The 14,399-nt window shown below is 47.3% G+C and overlaps 1 pseudogene; it reads right to left on the reverse strand.

The window, feature by feature from the left end:
* Nucleotides 1-1,083: 1,083 nt before the first annotated feature.
* On the reverse strand, nucleotides 1,084-10,774 carry LOC139825957 (ral guanine nucleotide dissociation stimulator-like 1; annotated as a pseudogene).
* Between the last annotated feature and the right edge of the window lie 3,625 nt (nucleotides 10,775-14,399).

Below are 14,399 nucleotides of genomic sequence, written 5' to 3' on the forward strand. Positions count from 1 at the left end.
AGATAAAGATTAAATATCATATAAAGATCAAATATTATCTAGAGATCAAACACTAAAATCTACTAACTCCAGACGAGAATTGGTGGAATGAAGTTCAAGTATTTATTATATAAATATTAAATAAAGATTATGTGTTATATAAAGCTTAAATAGTAATCCTAGTAACTCCAGATCAAAAAATACTGGAAAAATGTTTACGTATTTTTATAGAAACATTCAATAATATATAGAGATTAAATATGATATAAGGATCAAATATTAAACTATATTAACTCCAACAAAAATTAGTTGAAAAAAGTTATGTATTTGTCATAGAAATGTTACATATCTATAAAAACTAAATACTACATAAGGATCAAATATTAAAATATTTTAACGCCAGACAAGAATTGGTGGGGGAAAAAAGTTCACATATTTATTATGTAAATAAAGATTATGTATTAAATAAAGATTATGTATGATATAAAAGCTCAAATCTTAATATATATTAACTCAAGAGAAGAATTAGTGGAAAAAAAGTGACGTATTTATGATAGAGATGTTACATCCATGTAAAGATTGAATATGACATAGGGATCAAATATTAGAATATTTTAATGCCAGACAAGAATTGGTGGAAAAAAGTTCAAGTATTTATTCTATAAATATTAAATAAAGATGATGTGTTCTATAAAGCTCAGTTATTAGTATCTATTAACTCCAGAAAAAAAGGGTGGAAAAAAGTTTCTCTATTTATTTTATATGCATCTCTAGATATGTGATATAAAGCTCAAACACTATCTACAGAAGAAACATTAAAATACATTAACTCCAGACAAAAATGGGTTGAAAAACGTTGATATACTTATCATATCAATATTAAATATTATACAAGGATCAAATATTATATAAAGATTTAATAATAAAATATATCAACTCCAGAAAACAATTATTGGGGAAGGTCTATGTACATAGTAAATAAATATTAAATATTAGTACATTAAATAAACATTGTAAATAAATATTAAACATTAGTACATTAAATAAACATATCACATAAATATTAAATATCAGTATGTTAAATAAAAAATATTAAATAAAGCTCAAATACGAGATACAGCTAAACCATTTCAATATATTAACTCCAAGGAGAAATTAGTGGAAAAAGTTTACGTACTTATTCTGTGAATACTGAATATTATACAAGCTAAAATATGCTATAAAGCTAAGCTATTTAAATATAGTAACTCCAAGCAGACATCAGTAGAAAAAAGATTCTATAATATTGAAGGTTTCTGTAGAAGTATGGAAAGATTAAATATGATAAACACATCGAGTATTAAAATACATTAACTGCAGACAAAAACTGGAAAAAAGTTAATATACTCGTTATAGAAATATTAAATACGATACAAAGCTCAAACATTATATACAGGTCACATATTAAAATATATGAACTCCAGACTAAAACTGGGGGGAAAAAAGTTTACATACTTATAATATAAACAGTAAATCCTATCCAGAGCTCAGCCATTACAACCCATGAAGTGCGGGCTCCTCCTGTGCTGCAGCTTTTCTTCTCAGGATGCAGTCGAAGTTGCCCTGGGTGCTCATGGCGTAGAACACGTTCGCCTTGGGTGGGATCGCCAGCTCCGCAAGAGAGGGAGCAGAGCGAGCGTTCATGGGCGCCCCACTCAGCGTTGGGGGTTTATTCTCACCGGCAGCTGGGACAACGTGGCGATGGCGTTTCTGACGTCGCTCCGCATGTTACTCTTGCCGGCAAAATGCAGCAGAGCTCTTCAAGCAGCAGCAGCAGCAGCAGAGTTCTGCTTCCCCACCTTTGTCCTCGGAGATGATCTGGACCAGCTCGTAATCCTCGGCCGAGCCAGACTGCAGGTTGTGCTTCTCCATGGCTCGCTGGGTGACAGCAGGAGCCTTCTCTTGGTTACTCAGCTGCAAAGAGGGAGTTGCAAGGAGTCGCTTGGTAACCAAGTCGCAGATTCTGCCAGACGCTAAAACACGCTCTTTGCGACACCTGGGGGTGGAGTTGGTTCAAGACAACAGACACTGCTCTAGAAATGCAGCAGGGAATCACAGCCTCTGCTCTCCTGAGCAACCGCTCGGAGAGGTGAGACCTTGTTCTCAGCAGCCATCGAATCCGCAGCAAGAGCTGCCCCAGCTGCTGTTTGCAGACATCCATTAATCCACAGTCTCCCCTGCTAAACACTTTCTGCGATGTCCTGCAAAGATTCTGGGCCTTGGAGCTGGGTTTGCTGGGGAAGGGGCACCTTGTGTCACAGCTCACACACCCCAGTGCTGAGCTGGACACACAACAGCCGGCGCTGGCAGAAGAGCAGGGGCAGCAAAGCCGGCACTTGCTCAGAGTGCTTCCCTTGGCATTGTTGATCAAATACAAGCTTCAATTTCAAGGCCAGAAACCTTGAGAGATGCTCTTTGCAAACCTCTCATTCATCCCCTGCTCCACATGTTTTGATTTGTAACATCGGTCACGTTCCCTGTCAAGGAGGTCTGATCGGGGAATAGGTGTTTCCGAAACTAAAAGCACCATTCAAGTCACCTGGGGTGAAAACACCACCCACAGTAACAGCGCTTTGCTGTTCCCACCGCTCACCAGGATGCTCCTGTAGATGTTGCCGCTTCTGTCCTCTTCTACGCTGGTGCGGATGACGCAGCTCTCTCCGCTCTGCTGGTTGTAGACTGGCAGGACTGGCGGCACTTCTTTTGATGGAACGGGAGTCACGGGGCCGGGGCACTTCTTGGAGCACTTGTCATCAGATGGCAGCAAGGGGGGAGACGAGATCAAACACATTCATTACCATTGAATTTCAAAGATCCAAAAGCTAAAGATGACACTCTTCAGCACAACAGCCTTAACAAGGGCTTCGGCAACCCAGTTAAGGCAGCTTAGGTCAAGAGAGCAGAGTCTGCAGGACAAAGCTCCCTGGGAACGGAACCCAGCCCAGCCCAGGCTTGGTCTGGGCAGTTCCTGGCAGGTCAAACCACAGGGCTGGTGAGCTCTGACCTCACCTGCTTCTCACTTGCTCAGCTGCTCTGCCTGCCCCAGAATTAGGCTGGGCTGATGTACATGAGCCCTCCCCCCAAAATCGCCTTTCCCAGAGCTCAGGTCCCTCCATTCCACTGCCAGCAACGCTCCAGTCAAGATCCACAGGCTTGGGCAAGCGCCTGGGGCCGCCGGCAGCGTCAGCAGCCTCGCACAGGCTGTTTGTGCTGAACACAGGGCCCGGGCCCTACCTTGTGCTGAGGCTCCTCAGCAGTGTCGGTGGGAGGGACGATGGTGACGGTGCTGTCCCCAGAGCTCCCACCTGGAGCAGGTTTGGGCTGCGCGTTGACGGGGGTGCTGAGGGCGCTCACCCCCAAGCCCAGGAACGGCCTAGGGGAGAAAAGAAAGCACAACAGAGCTGGGCTGAGCACAGCTGTCACTTGCTTCAACAATCTGACCTGCTGTTGTGTTTTCCTATCTCGAGTGGCCTATTGTTTGTGTGTGTATAGCAAATTAGACTCTATCCTTATTTGCTCTGTTTTGCTGCTGCAAATTTGAATTGAATTTATAATCCAGCACTAAAATCGTTCCTTTGTCTGACACCTTAGAGTTATTTCTGCAGTCTTTAGTCGATAACCCTCCTGGCTACTTACACCAATAGAAAGAGACAACAGCAATACGTATTTCTAGCTGGCGGTGTCTCCTCGCAGCACTGCAGTGCTCTGGATCCCCAGCCAGGTTTGTCAGCTGGTGTTTGATTTATTCCAGTTCATATTCACACACCAAACCCCCTCCCCGTTGTACTCACAGGCTGAATCTCTTCACCACGCTCTTCTGAGCTCTGCCCGCTGCGGTGCTCTGGTCAGGAGCTGCTCCTTCGATTTCACGTGACAGACGGAAACTGCAGAACAGGCAATACCGTTAGTTAAATATCTCAAAGTGGCCATATCTGAGAAGCCCTGGGTCACTCCCACGTCCCAGAGGGTTCATCCCCACGAGGAGGAGCGCAGCTCTGTGCGTGTGTATTTCCACTCTCCGGGAGCAGCTCCTGGCAGCGCAGAGCTCAAGGCTGAGAGAACCTGAACCTGCCTGCGGGGGAAGAAAAGCTGCTTCGCCAGCTGGGCTGAGACCCTACCTCTCCTCATCACTTCAATGCCGCTGCCTCCTAAACCACTGCACGAATTTCTCATCTCCTGTCACGCAATAGCTGTTACATGAGGACTGCAACAGCTTAATTTGTGCGATTACTTCAAACTCCTAAGAAAACAAATAATAAAATAGGAATTCTAATTAGAAAAATAAAGCCAGTCTCGTTAATACACTAAACACACGCAGCAACAGATCCAGGACAAACTGCCCTCGGAGGAAACCCCGGCACCTTCGCTCCTACTGATCTCTGACCAACAAGGCTCAGGCTGGAAGGCAACGCTCAGCCTTGATTTCTCGGTCCCAGGTACCCGCTTCGCTCTCTGCACCTTTGACCCACAACTATTTACTGCAGCACAAGGAAGATGGTCACAGACTGCATCTTGTGGCCAGCAAAGGTCTCACGCCAGCAGGTCTGATGCGCTCCCAGCACACAGAACACGCTCGTGTAACGTGTTCCCGTGAACACCAAACGGGGGGAACGTGCCCCAGACGTAACTCCCGCGGCAGCGAGTGCCCTGCGGCTCCTCTTCCCCTGCTGCCCGCATCTAAAAGGAATTTCTCTTCCCGCGCCGCCCCGCACAGCCCGGCAGAGGTTCACAGCGTGCCGGGGACTGTTCCTTCCTCACCCTCTGAGTAACGTGAGCGGCTGTTGGATACGCCCAGCAAAGACAACAGGCCTCGCCAAGAGAACGCTCTAGCAGAGAGCGTCAGGCACTAACGATCACAGAACAGTCACCGTTCCACTTACCCTTCGCCGCTTCTCAAAATTGATCAGGCCGCCCTGTTGGAAGGACAGAGAAGGGATCGGAGGAGAAGAGCACAGGCTCGGCTGGAGTTAATCACAAACAGGATGAACAGGATGAAGTAGCGACACCAAGGGACAGGCCAGAGCTGCCCTGACCAAAGGCCTCTACAAAGACCCGTTTCCAGCTCTAGGATAAGCCACAGCACTCGTGTACCTGAGTCTATTTGTTAAATACATTCCTCTCTTTTTAAGAACTGCACTAGCACCCAGTGGAAGATGCAGGAGCAGACACAGTGTCTGCAAGGGAGGGAGGAGATTTAGGATTCCAAAAATTGCCCCAAATTACCTCGAGATAGTCCTGAAGGGCTGTGTCCAGCATGACGAGGTCAGTGAGGAAGGTACCCAGGTAAGGTACCGTGCCTTGTGTGACTCCCTGCAAACGGTCAGAGCAATGGTGGATTAATTGACTGAGAAGTAATAATTATACTAATTAGAATACTCCTGTGGAAGCAAACAAAACACAACTAGTCTGCTTCACCAAACAGCGCTCTTGTAAATGATGCTTTCACGACATCATCCTTGGTATCTCAGCCAGCGGTTCATGTCTGCACAGAGCGGTATATAAGCCAAAGTGCTCATTCGTAACTCCTCTGCGTCAAATCTCGCTGTGCGGCACCTCTCGCCCCAGCAGAAAAGCCGGGATTTACAGACCCGTCTTCCCCAAAGCACCGCATACGGGAGCTCATTGGTCAGGAACAGGGCTGAGCTCGGCTTTGGGTGAGATCACAACCTGGCAACTCAAGCTAATTCCCCCCTTCAGCAGCAGCTCCCTGCTCGTCGCAAAGTTGTCACAGTCGGAGAAGATTTCGCAAAGCTCTTCGAACATCAGCATTGTGTCCCTGTACAGGAAAAGATTCAATGATTTAAGTTGTTTGTAAGCACTCTGAATCAGACCAGGGTACAATTTTTTTCTCAAGAATCGTTAACAGTTGGGCACAGAAAAGATAAAAGCACCAAAACACACCCAGTGACACACTGCACAGCCTTACTTTGGAACGCAGGCCCAGGTCTTCTTCAGGCGATAAACCGAGGTGGACTGCAAGGCGGAAACGATGGCCTTCAGAGACGAAAAGTTGTTCAGGATCCTACATTGCTGTGAAAGGAGCGGTTAGAAACACAGGAGCGTTAAACGTCAGCATCACCAATAGTCAGTGCTCTTCTGTCTGCCCCGTGTCCTGCTTGCTGCACATTCTCCCTGCTAAGCGGGCAGCTCTACAAATACTGAGCATCAAAAATATCACTCCCCGCTACAACCCCCCTGTCCCCCCCCAGCTCCACGGCACCCGCACAAGGAACGTTAAACAGTCGTGAATAAACGCTTTACACGTCCGATACGGATCCACTTCTCCAAGATCTTCGCTCTTGGCTGTGTCTTTAATTCTTTGCTCTCCAGGATGGTGCTGAGCACGCAGTTGGTGACGGCGTTGAACTGCGAGATGGTGGCTCTGATGCTCTGTGCCAGCTGTTTGTTCTCTTTCTTGTCCCTTCGGGACCAGATGCAGCCCAGGCAGTGGTGGGGCACAACGTTCTGGAAGAGTGTCTAGAGGGAAACAGAGGTGTCCAACTCAGCCTGGAGCGCTACTGCCCACAGCAAGAAATGCACGGTTACAGTACAAACTGCAGCTGAATCCAGTATGGTATTAAAAGGGAAATATTGGTTTTCTCTCCAGTTTAAAATATACACTTTGGTATAACTCTTTAGGCCTGACGCCCTAAAAGAACTGTCAGCTAAACTGTCCTGGAAAAATAAAAGACACCTTTCTATCACTTACATTACCAGGGGGAAAGATTTCTATATCATGCTACTTTTGAAAGAGATTGATACAAATAAGCCAAATCGGAGCACTACAGTTACAAAGTACTTCTACATCTTCAGGTGAGGTAGCCTAAGATACAGTCAAAATACGCTATTTCTGAGGGGTCAAATGCTAAACTTTGCAAAAGAGGCCACACAGTCTACATCCACACTGTATAACAAAAAGACAAACACCTTCAGAAGAACTGAAGGAAAAGCCCAATCAATGAAGCAAGTCTGGATAACCAAGCAGAGCTGCGCTCTGTGTCCCAGCAACAGAGCGGTTCTGGAACAACAGACTTACACCGATATAAGTTAAAAAACAAACAAACAAACAATGAGAAGCCCAGAACTCTTTCCCCGAGCATTTCAAGTAATACCTATGATCTACATACCGCGTCCATGTATGTCAGCTGTTCTGCCACCAGGTCTTCTTGGGACAGCGAGAATTCTTCTGGGCCGCTGATCTCCAGTTCCTCTTCCTCGTCCGGGGTGCAGGGAGAAAGGCTGTGGAACGCGTCTGGCCAGCGGGGAAAACACAAGTCAGTGAATTGATACAGAAAACAAGTAATCAAAGCAGGTATTTGGAAAATCACTACATAGAAGAACAGAACATGCAAAGGGACCTGCCTGGGGTAACGGCCTCACCGTGCTGCATATTTTAGGGAGATAGAGAAGGTCCAGAAGATTAAATGGGCAAAGAGAAGGTAGAAGAAAAAGAAATAGGGAGAACTGAGCTGTTCAGGGTCTCTTAGCTGAGAAGTGCCTTAACCCATTCACTAACCATTCTTTGGAAAGAACAAACCCACCAACCCCCCCACAACAACTCCTTATTAACACTGCAGAACTTTGATAATCTGCTTGTCAGCATTTACGCATTCTATACTCTGAAAAACAGCTGAACTGCAAAGAGACAAGACTGCAATTATACCCCCAAAATATTACGCTGAGAATGCTCTTATGTCCACGTTTCAAGGGAAGAGGAGGAGAAGGGAGAGAGACCAGTTGGAAAGTTAAAACGTGCTTTGCTAGTACTACTGATGAGGAGAGAAAGTAATGCAAAATATACGAAACCAATCGTGGCTCCAGCAGCTTCAGGACAGGCCCCCGGACGCCCTGGGCTGGACTCGGCACTAAACCAGAGCTGGATTCAGGGCTGCAGGGCTGTACAGAATTGATCAGCAGCCTTGGCTGCCGCAGCACTAAGTCTAAACCTGGGCCTTTTCTGCACACCAGTCCTACCGTTATGCGCTCCAGAGCCAACGGGGTCTGAAAAACACGCAGGTAACGTGAGAAAAATGCATGTAGTAGAACTCAGTCTGCCTACTAAGGCTGGAAGTTGATTCCAGTACTCATTCACATACCACGTGAGCTCTTACGACTTTTCGGCTCACGGCACAGGAAGCTTTGTGCTCTGGATAAGGGGATGTGTCAGGCTTGACGCTGGGAGAACACACAGACAGCAGAGAAAGGTACTTTACCATCATTCTCCCATTCTTCTTTCTGGAACTGCTCCAGGAGGTTCTGCGCCCTCTTCTCCGGGTCAGAGCCGGGCATGTTCTTCTTCAGATAACTCAGCACCTTCTGCAGACACACGTACTCGGGCGGCTCTCGGAAATCGTCGGCACATTGGTCGAGCCAGGCTTGTAAAATCGATGCCATCGCACTGTGAGCAAATTCAGAGAGAACACATGGGTTGTATGCAGCAGATATTGATGCAATCGCATGGATCTGTACCTAATATAACAACAGGAACACTGAGACATTCATCCCCCACGTGAGGGCAGTATGGACACTTCTGTGAGCACAGAATTTAATTTGTTCTTTTTAGGCAAGAAATATTATTAAGATAATACTTCATAGGAAACTAAAGGCTGCTTCTTCAATTACACCTTGAGAAACCAGCGCAGTCATTCATATTTTCTCTGCGTTGTATTATTGGATGTGTTATGAGACAGCTGATACTTGGCCTTTACACAAGCTCCTTGAAGCAAACAGGGCTGTGAATTGTCAAATGAAACAACAGCTCTGCTGCCCACGTCCCGCTCCAGCACCGAACCCTGACTGGGGCTCGCTGGGCGCTGCAAAACCAAACTTACATCCTGAGCACTGTGCTGGATCCGGGGGAATTCTGGGTTCCATGTTCTTCAGAGCCCGAGATCTCCAGGTTTCCGTATCTGAAAAAATGAGATGGCTGTTTAGAGGAACCTCTACTGAGCAACCCAAACAGCGTAATCCATATACAATTGGCATAAACATATAGATATTGGCATATTCATATACAATTGGCATGAAGACAAGGGCTTCATGCTGGACAATTCCACCGTGGCTGGGGAAGCTGCGGCAGAGATGAAGGGTTTGCACATATCCCCCGTGCACTGGTCTTTTTTTAAGGGACAAGCTGTATTGGTTTTCTTGTGTCGGTCCCAGTTTGGTTCCTTAGCGGTCAGACCACGCACACTTTCCCCACCTGGCGCTTAAGCTTTAATGAGATTTGGGATGTGGGCAACGTGCATTTACACATGGTGTGTTTACGCTGAGATCCTGAATTTTGCAGGATTCTTTTCTGTCAACATCCCCCTGTCGTGTATAATAAATGACGGCTCAGTTTCCATTCTGTCCCGGCTCTCACCTGTCCAGGAGCAGTTCCAGGACTGTGCTGGTGGAAGCAAAGGCCCTGTACGTGGAGAGGAAGATGCTGATGTATGTGAAGTCATTATCGGCAAAGGCCCTGTACGTGGAGAGGAAGATGCTGATGTATGTGAAGTCATTATCGGCAAAGGCCCTGTACGTGGAGAGGAAGATGCTGATGTATGTGAAGTCATTATCGGCAAAGGCCGTCGGAAGCGTCTCCACCAGCTTTTCCAAAGTTCCAGCTTTCAGGGCCCTGCTGTTGCACGTCTCGTCCGGGCTGACAGTGTGTCCTGCAGGGAACTGGTCCCCTTCAGCCTACAAAGTGGAAACAAAGACAAAGCACAGAAGCCAGAGCCCCGACAGAGCTTGCACAACGAAACACAGATTCCATTCCACCTTTTCACAGGAATAGTCCATCTCTAGTTACTAAACAATCTTGTCGGTTTGGGCTCTCCAAACACCAAATGCTGTATCAAATACTGGAGGACAATCAAGACATTTCTTATTGAAACAGCCAAGTGTTTCCAGTGCTTAAACTGTAATCTCCTGGTTGCCTTTGAAACTGACCATTCTCTCATAACAGGGCCAACCATTCAAAAACCCCGGATGCTTTCTTAGCATCCAGAAGTTTAAGAAAGGTTTCTCAGACTTCTTGCAGCATGAAAGATCTAAGTTCCTTCACTTACTCCAACCTCTACAAGAAGATACTAAGCAAGGTTTCAAGCTTCTCAGTACTTAAAGGAATTGGTAATAAAGCCCAACTCACTCAAAATGAACAAAAACAGTTGTATTCCTTTCAACACGGGTTCTATGAAATTTTCAGTTAGAGCTGCATTTCTCTCAGACACATCCACTACCAGCCAACGCTTTTCAGCTGAAAAGCCTCCAAATCACTCTACAAATGCAGCATCACTAAGAACTCTTCCCATCAGCTGGAAAATGTACAGGAGGTCAAAAATACTTTCTGCTATTTCTCCCGGTAAAAACAGGAGGCAGAGATGGGAAATCTGCCACTCAAAGTCTCTATACTACCAACCTGGACACCACACCAAAGCAAGTTCTTATATTATTGCCTTGGATCCTGAAGAAAATGTAGAAACATCGCAACATAACATGAAAGTTCTACCCACCTCCTGACCCTCTGGCTCAAACTGCCACAGCTGCACCGATTGCAATGAAGTGAGGACACTTTGATCAGCTGGGGGCTTGGCCACCATGCCAGCTTTACTCACCCCGAGCCATCTTGCTCCTTCGCTGTCAGTCTGCTGGATCTGCGCTCTTCTCAGGCTGTCGCAGTCAACAGCTCCTTCTTGTGCGTCTTCAGCTCCATCCTCAGTTGTGCTCTGCCAGGAAAAGGGCCAAGAGAAACAAGCCAGAGAGAAAGGAACATGGTCCCTGCACAAGCGCAGGCTGCAGACACCAGCATGCCAGCACCAGGATCTCACAACACCTCAACAACGCTCACTTCAGTTGCCACTTTTTAGCTGCCTTCAGTTACCTGGGCCTTTTTGGGCTTTTAACTGAAAGCAGAGAGGAGCTGAGTGCACAACTTACTGCACAAGTCAATGAAAGAGGTAAGAATTAAACCAGAGAGTCCAGATCTCCTGAACCCCACCACTAACAGCCGCTGTATTAACATGCTGATACATGTTGAGGAGCAAAGCACTAGAGAATTGAAAATAGATGTAACAATTAACTTCAGAAATACATATACTGGTCCCCCTGCAACCACATAATGCTTTTTCTTCATACATACCACTTGAATAATTAAAGTTTCAGGGCTTTACTGACTACCATAGCCTTAAGCACAGCAACAACTCAATTAGAAAGGATTTGAGTGCAGTGCAACCAAATCCTGGTTTGGGGAAGCTGGGGTTTGGGGTTTTTTTGGGGGTTGCTTTTCTGGTTTTTTTTTACCTCTTTTAACTCTAAAATATCCCTAAGTCATACAGAACTGTCTGTGCACCAGTGACTTGCCTCTTGAACGCTCTGTGGAACCTCCACGTCTTCCCCAGGTTGGTTCCTCACATTTTCTTCCAGGCTCTGTGGAGTCTCCACGTCTTCTTCAGTTGGCTCGCTTGGAGTCTCCTCTGTGCACTCTGCAGTCTCTGTGTCTTCCTCTGTTGCCTTGCTTAGACCGTTCTCAATGCGCTCTGGAGTCTCTGCGTCTTTGTCTGATACCTTGCTTGTAGTCTCCACATCTTCCTCTCTTGTCTCGCTTAGAGTCTGCTCAATGCGCTCTGGAGTCTCCTCAACGCGCTCTGGAGGCTCCTCAGTACACTCTGGGCTCTCCACTTCTTCCTTGGTTGGCTTGGTCAGAGTCTCCTCAAGGCTGTGCAGAGACTCCACATCTTCCTCGTGTCTCTTCTGCCTGGGTGTCCTCCTCCTTGGTCTTCTCCAGCATCTCCAAAGAGACAGGTTCCGAAAGGGGAAGTTCCGAGCCTGTTAGAAAACAACGGAAAAACAGTTTTGAATTGCAGATAGCAACACATTTACTTTTAACGTCCTTGCAAAAGTACCGGGACAAGATCACATGAACCCTGAAATTCAGACACTATTACAATGCAAAAAATAGATAGGATCATAGAAACATTTTGGTTGGAAGAGACCATCGAGTGCAACCGTCAACCCACCCCTGGCACTGCCCCATGTCCCTCAGGACCTCATCTATGTCCCTTTTAAACCCCTCCAGGGATGGTGACCCCACCGCCGCCATGGGCAGCCTGTTCCAATGTCTAATAACCCTTTCACAGAATCCCAGAATCCCAGAATGTCAGGGGTTGGAAGGGACCTGGAAAGCTCATCCAGGAGCAGGAACACCCAGCTGAGGTTCCACAGGAAGGTGTCCAGGCGGGTTTGAATGTCTGCAGAGAAGGAGACTCCACAACCCCCATGGGCAGCCTGGGCCAGGCTCTGACACCCTCACCATGAAGAAGTTTCTTGTCAAATTTAAGAGGAACCTTTTGTATCTCAGTTTGTACCCGTGTAGTGGCAGAGCCCCCCCCCGCCCCAGGGGGATGGGGTTGTCGCCAGCCTGGCTGAGAGGTGAAGCCAGAGACAAAAGAGACTAAAGGAGCACCATTAGAAAGTAATAATGAGTGAGCAATCGCCGGACACATGCGTGCAGAGCGCGTGGACAGCACATGCAGCCTAGCATGTTATTGTATAACACGAGTTACAACCAATCACGTTGTTGTAAGGCGTGTGGACAGGGCAGCTTTGCTATAAAGCCAGCCCGGTCCGACAATAAAGCGAACTCTGTGAACATCATATTGGTGTGTCAGGTTCCGTGGCTCGCATGGATAAAGCAACACTTTGGTGACCCCGACGTGATCCTTCGTATCGAAGCAAGATCGCCGGAAGTGAAGACGCGAGGACGCCACCTGGGGGCGACACCAGCCCAGCGCTCAATCATAGCGGAAAGTAGGCCTACGAAGAAGCAGATGGCATGGGAAACACGGCATCCGTGGAAGAAAAAATAATAGTGAAAAGTATTCTGCAGCTGGCTGCAAGAACAGGAAGAATTTTGGAAAAAGACGCGGTGGAGCGCCTGTTACTATTCGCCCAGCGTAAGGGCTGTGTTCGTTCGACGGACGAATTTTTTTCTCCCGGTACATGGGAGGACATAGGGACCGAACTATGGGAAGCGGTTACAAGGGGGAGCCGCGAGGCTTGCGATCTCGCCGGACCCTGGCGGGAGGTCAGGCAGCTGGTGCAGGAAGTCTCAGAGGAGCCGAGCTGTGTGCCGTCCCCTCGGAGCCGCCCGCCGCGAGCTGCCCACCCTCCGAGAACTCCCAAGAATCAACACCGCTGGTATGTCCCGTATCAGATCTGGAGTTCTGGGGCGGAGAGCAAATTATACCCTCTGCGCCCGTTGAGCCATTGCCTGGCTCCGACAACGAATGGCAGCAACCGGCAAGTTTCAACAAGCCAGGACAAGTTAATCCAGCCGACGTGCCCTTGCCGGAGGACCCGATGGAACACCGGGACGGAGCACCGCAGAATCGCCCTGACTGCCAGGAGGAGAGCCACGTGCAGAGCCTGAAGGACTTACTGAGACGGCAGGAGAGCCAGATGCAAGAAGTTCTAGAAGCTATGAAACGACTAGATGGCGGTAACAGTAAAACTTCGCGGTTAATAGCATATAAAAAGGCGTCAGATGCAATTAAGGACGGGCTGGAGGCAATTGGCAGGGAATGTGAAAAACGGGGAAAACAGGAAAGGGAGGGGGTGGAATTAGACCTCACTCCGGAGGAGCTCCGTATTAAAAGGGAGCGAATACAAAAATGGGCTAGACAATGTGTTGAAGATGGGATGTGGTCTGTAAGAGAAGCAGATGAATATTTGAGAGCGCGATATGGAAAAGGGCTGGAGACTGGGTTAGTAGATCGGTTTGCAAATATGCGTCGACTTACTGATCCACAGGGAAACACAAGGGAATTGTATAGCAGTGATAATAATGATAATTTGGGTGCTGCCCTGTGCATCAGGGTAGAGATATTCCTCGAGATCATTCTTATAATGCAGGGCAACGTTGGCAAGGGGTAATCAGAGATGCAACTATTGAAGGGATCATGTTACCTGGTAGTATTACAGCAATGCCAGTGCACATAGATAATAGAGGACAAAGGCAGTGGTCGCCTTTTGATTGGAAAACGGTTAAGCAATTGCAAAGTGCAGTTATGCAATATGGTATGGATAATAAGCATGTGATGCAGCTAATCAATTCATTTTTCAAGGGGCAAGTACTAACTCAAACAGATATTAGGGCATTGATGGAGTTATTGCTTCCTCCAACGGGGTATTTGCTGTTCTTGGACAAGTGGCAGGGGAAAGTGGAATTGGCAGTATTAGAAAATGTTCGTTTACCAGCTAATGATCCGTTGCGGTTAGCGAGCATGGACCAGTTACTGGGTCGTGGGCAATATGCGGATGGTGCTACTCAGGCAGCACTTCATCCAAGGATTTTGCAGCAAACGCAAGGGCTTGCCTTGGCGGCAGTGAAAGAATTGCCA

The sequence above is a fragment of the Patagioenas fasciata genome, chromosome 32, assembly GCF_037038585.1.
Source record: "Patagioenas fasciata isolate bPatFas1 chromosome 32, bPatFas1.hap1, whole genome shotgun sequence".
Classification (NCBI taxonomy): Eukaryota; Metazoa; Chordata; class Aves; order Columbiformes; family Columbidae; genus Patagioenas; species Patagioenas fasciata.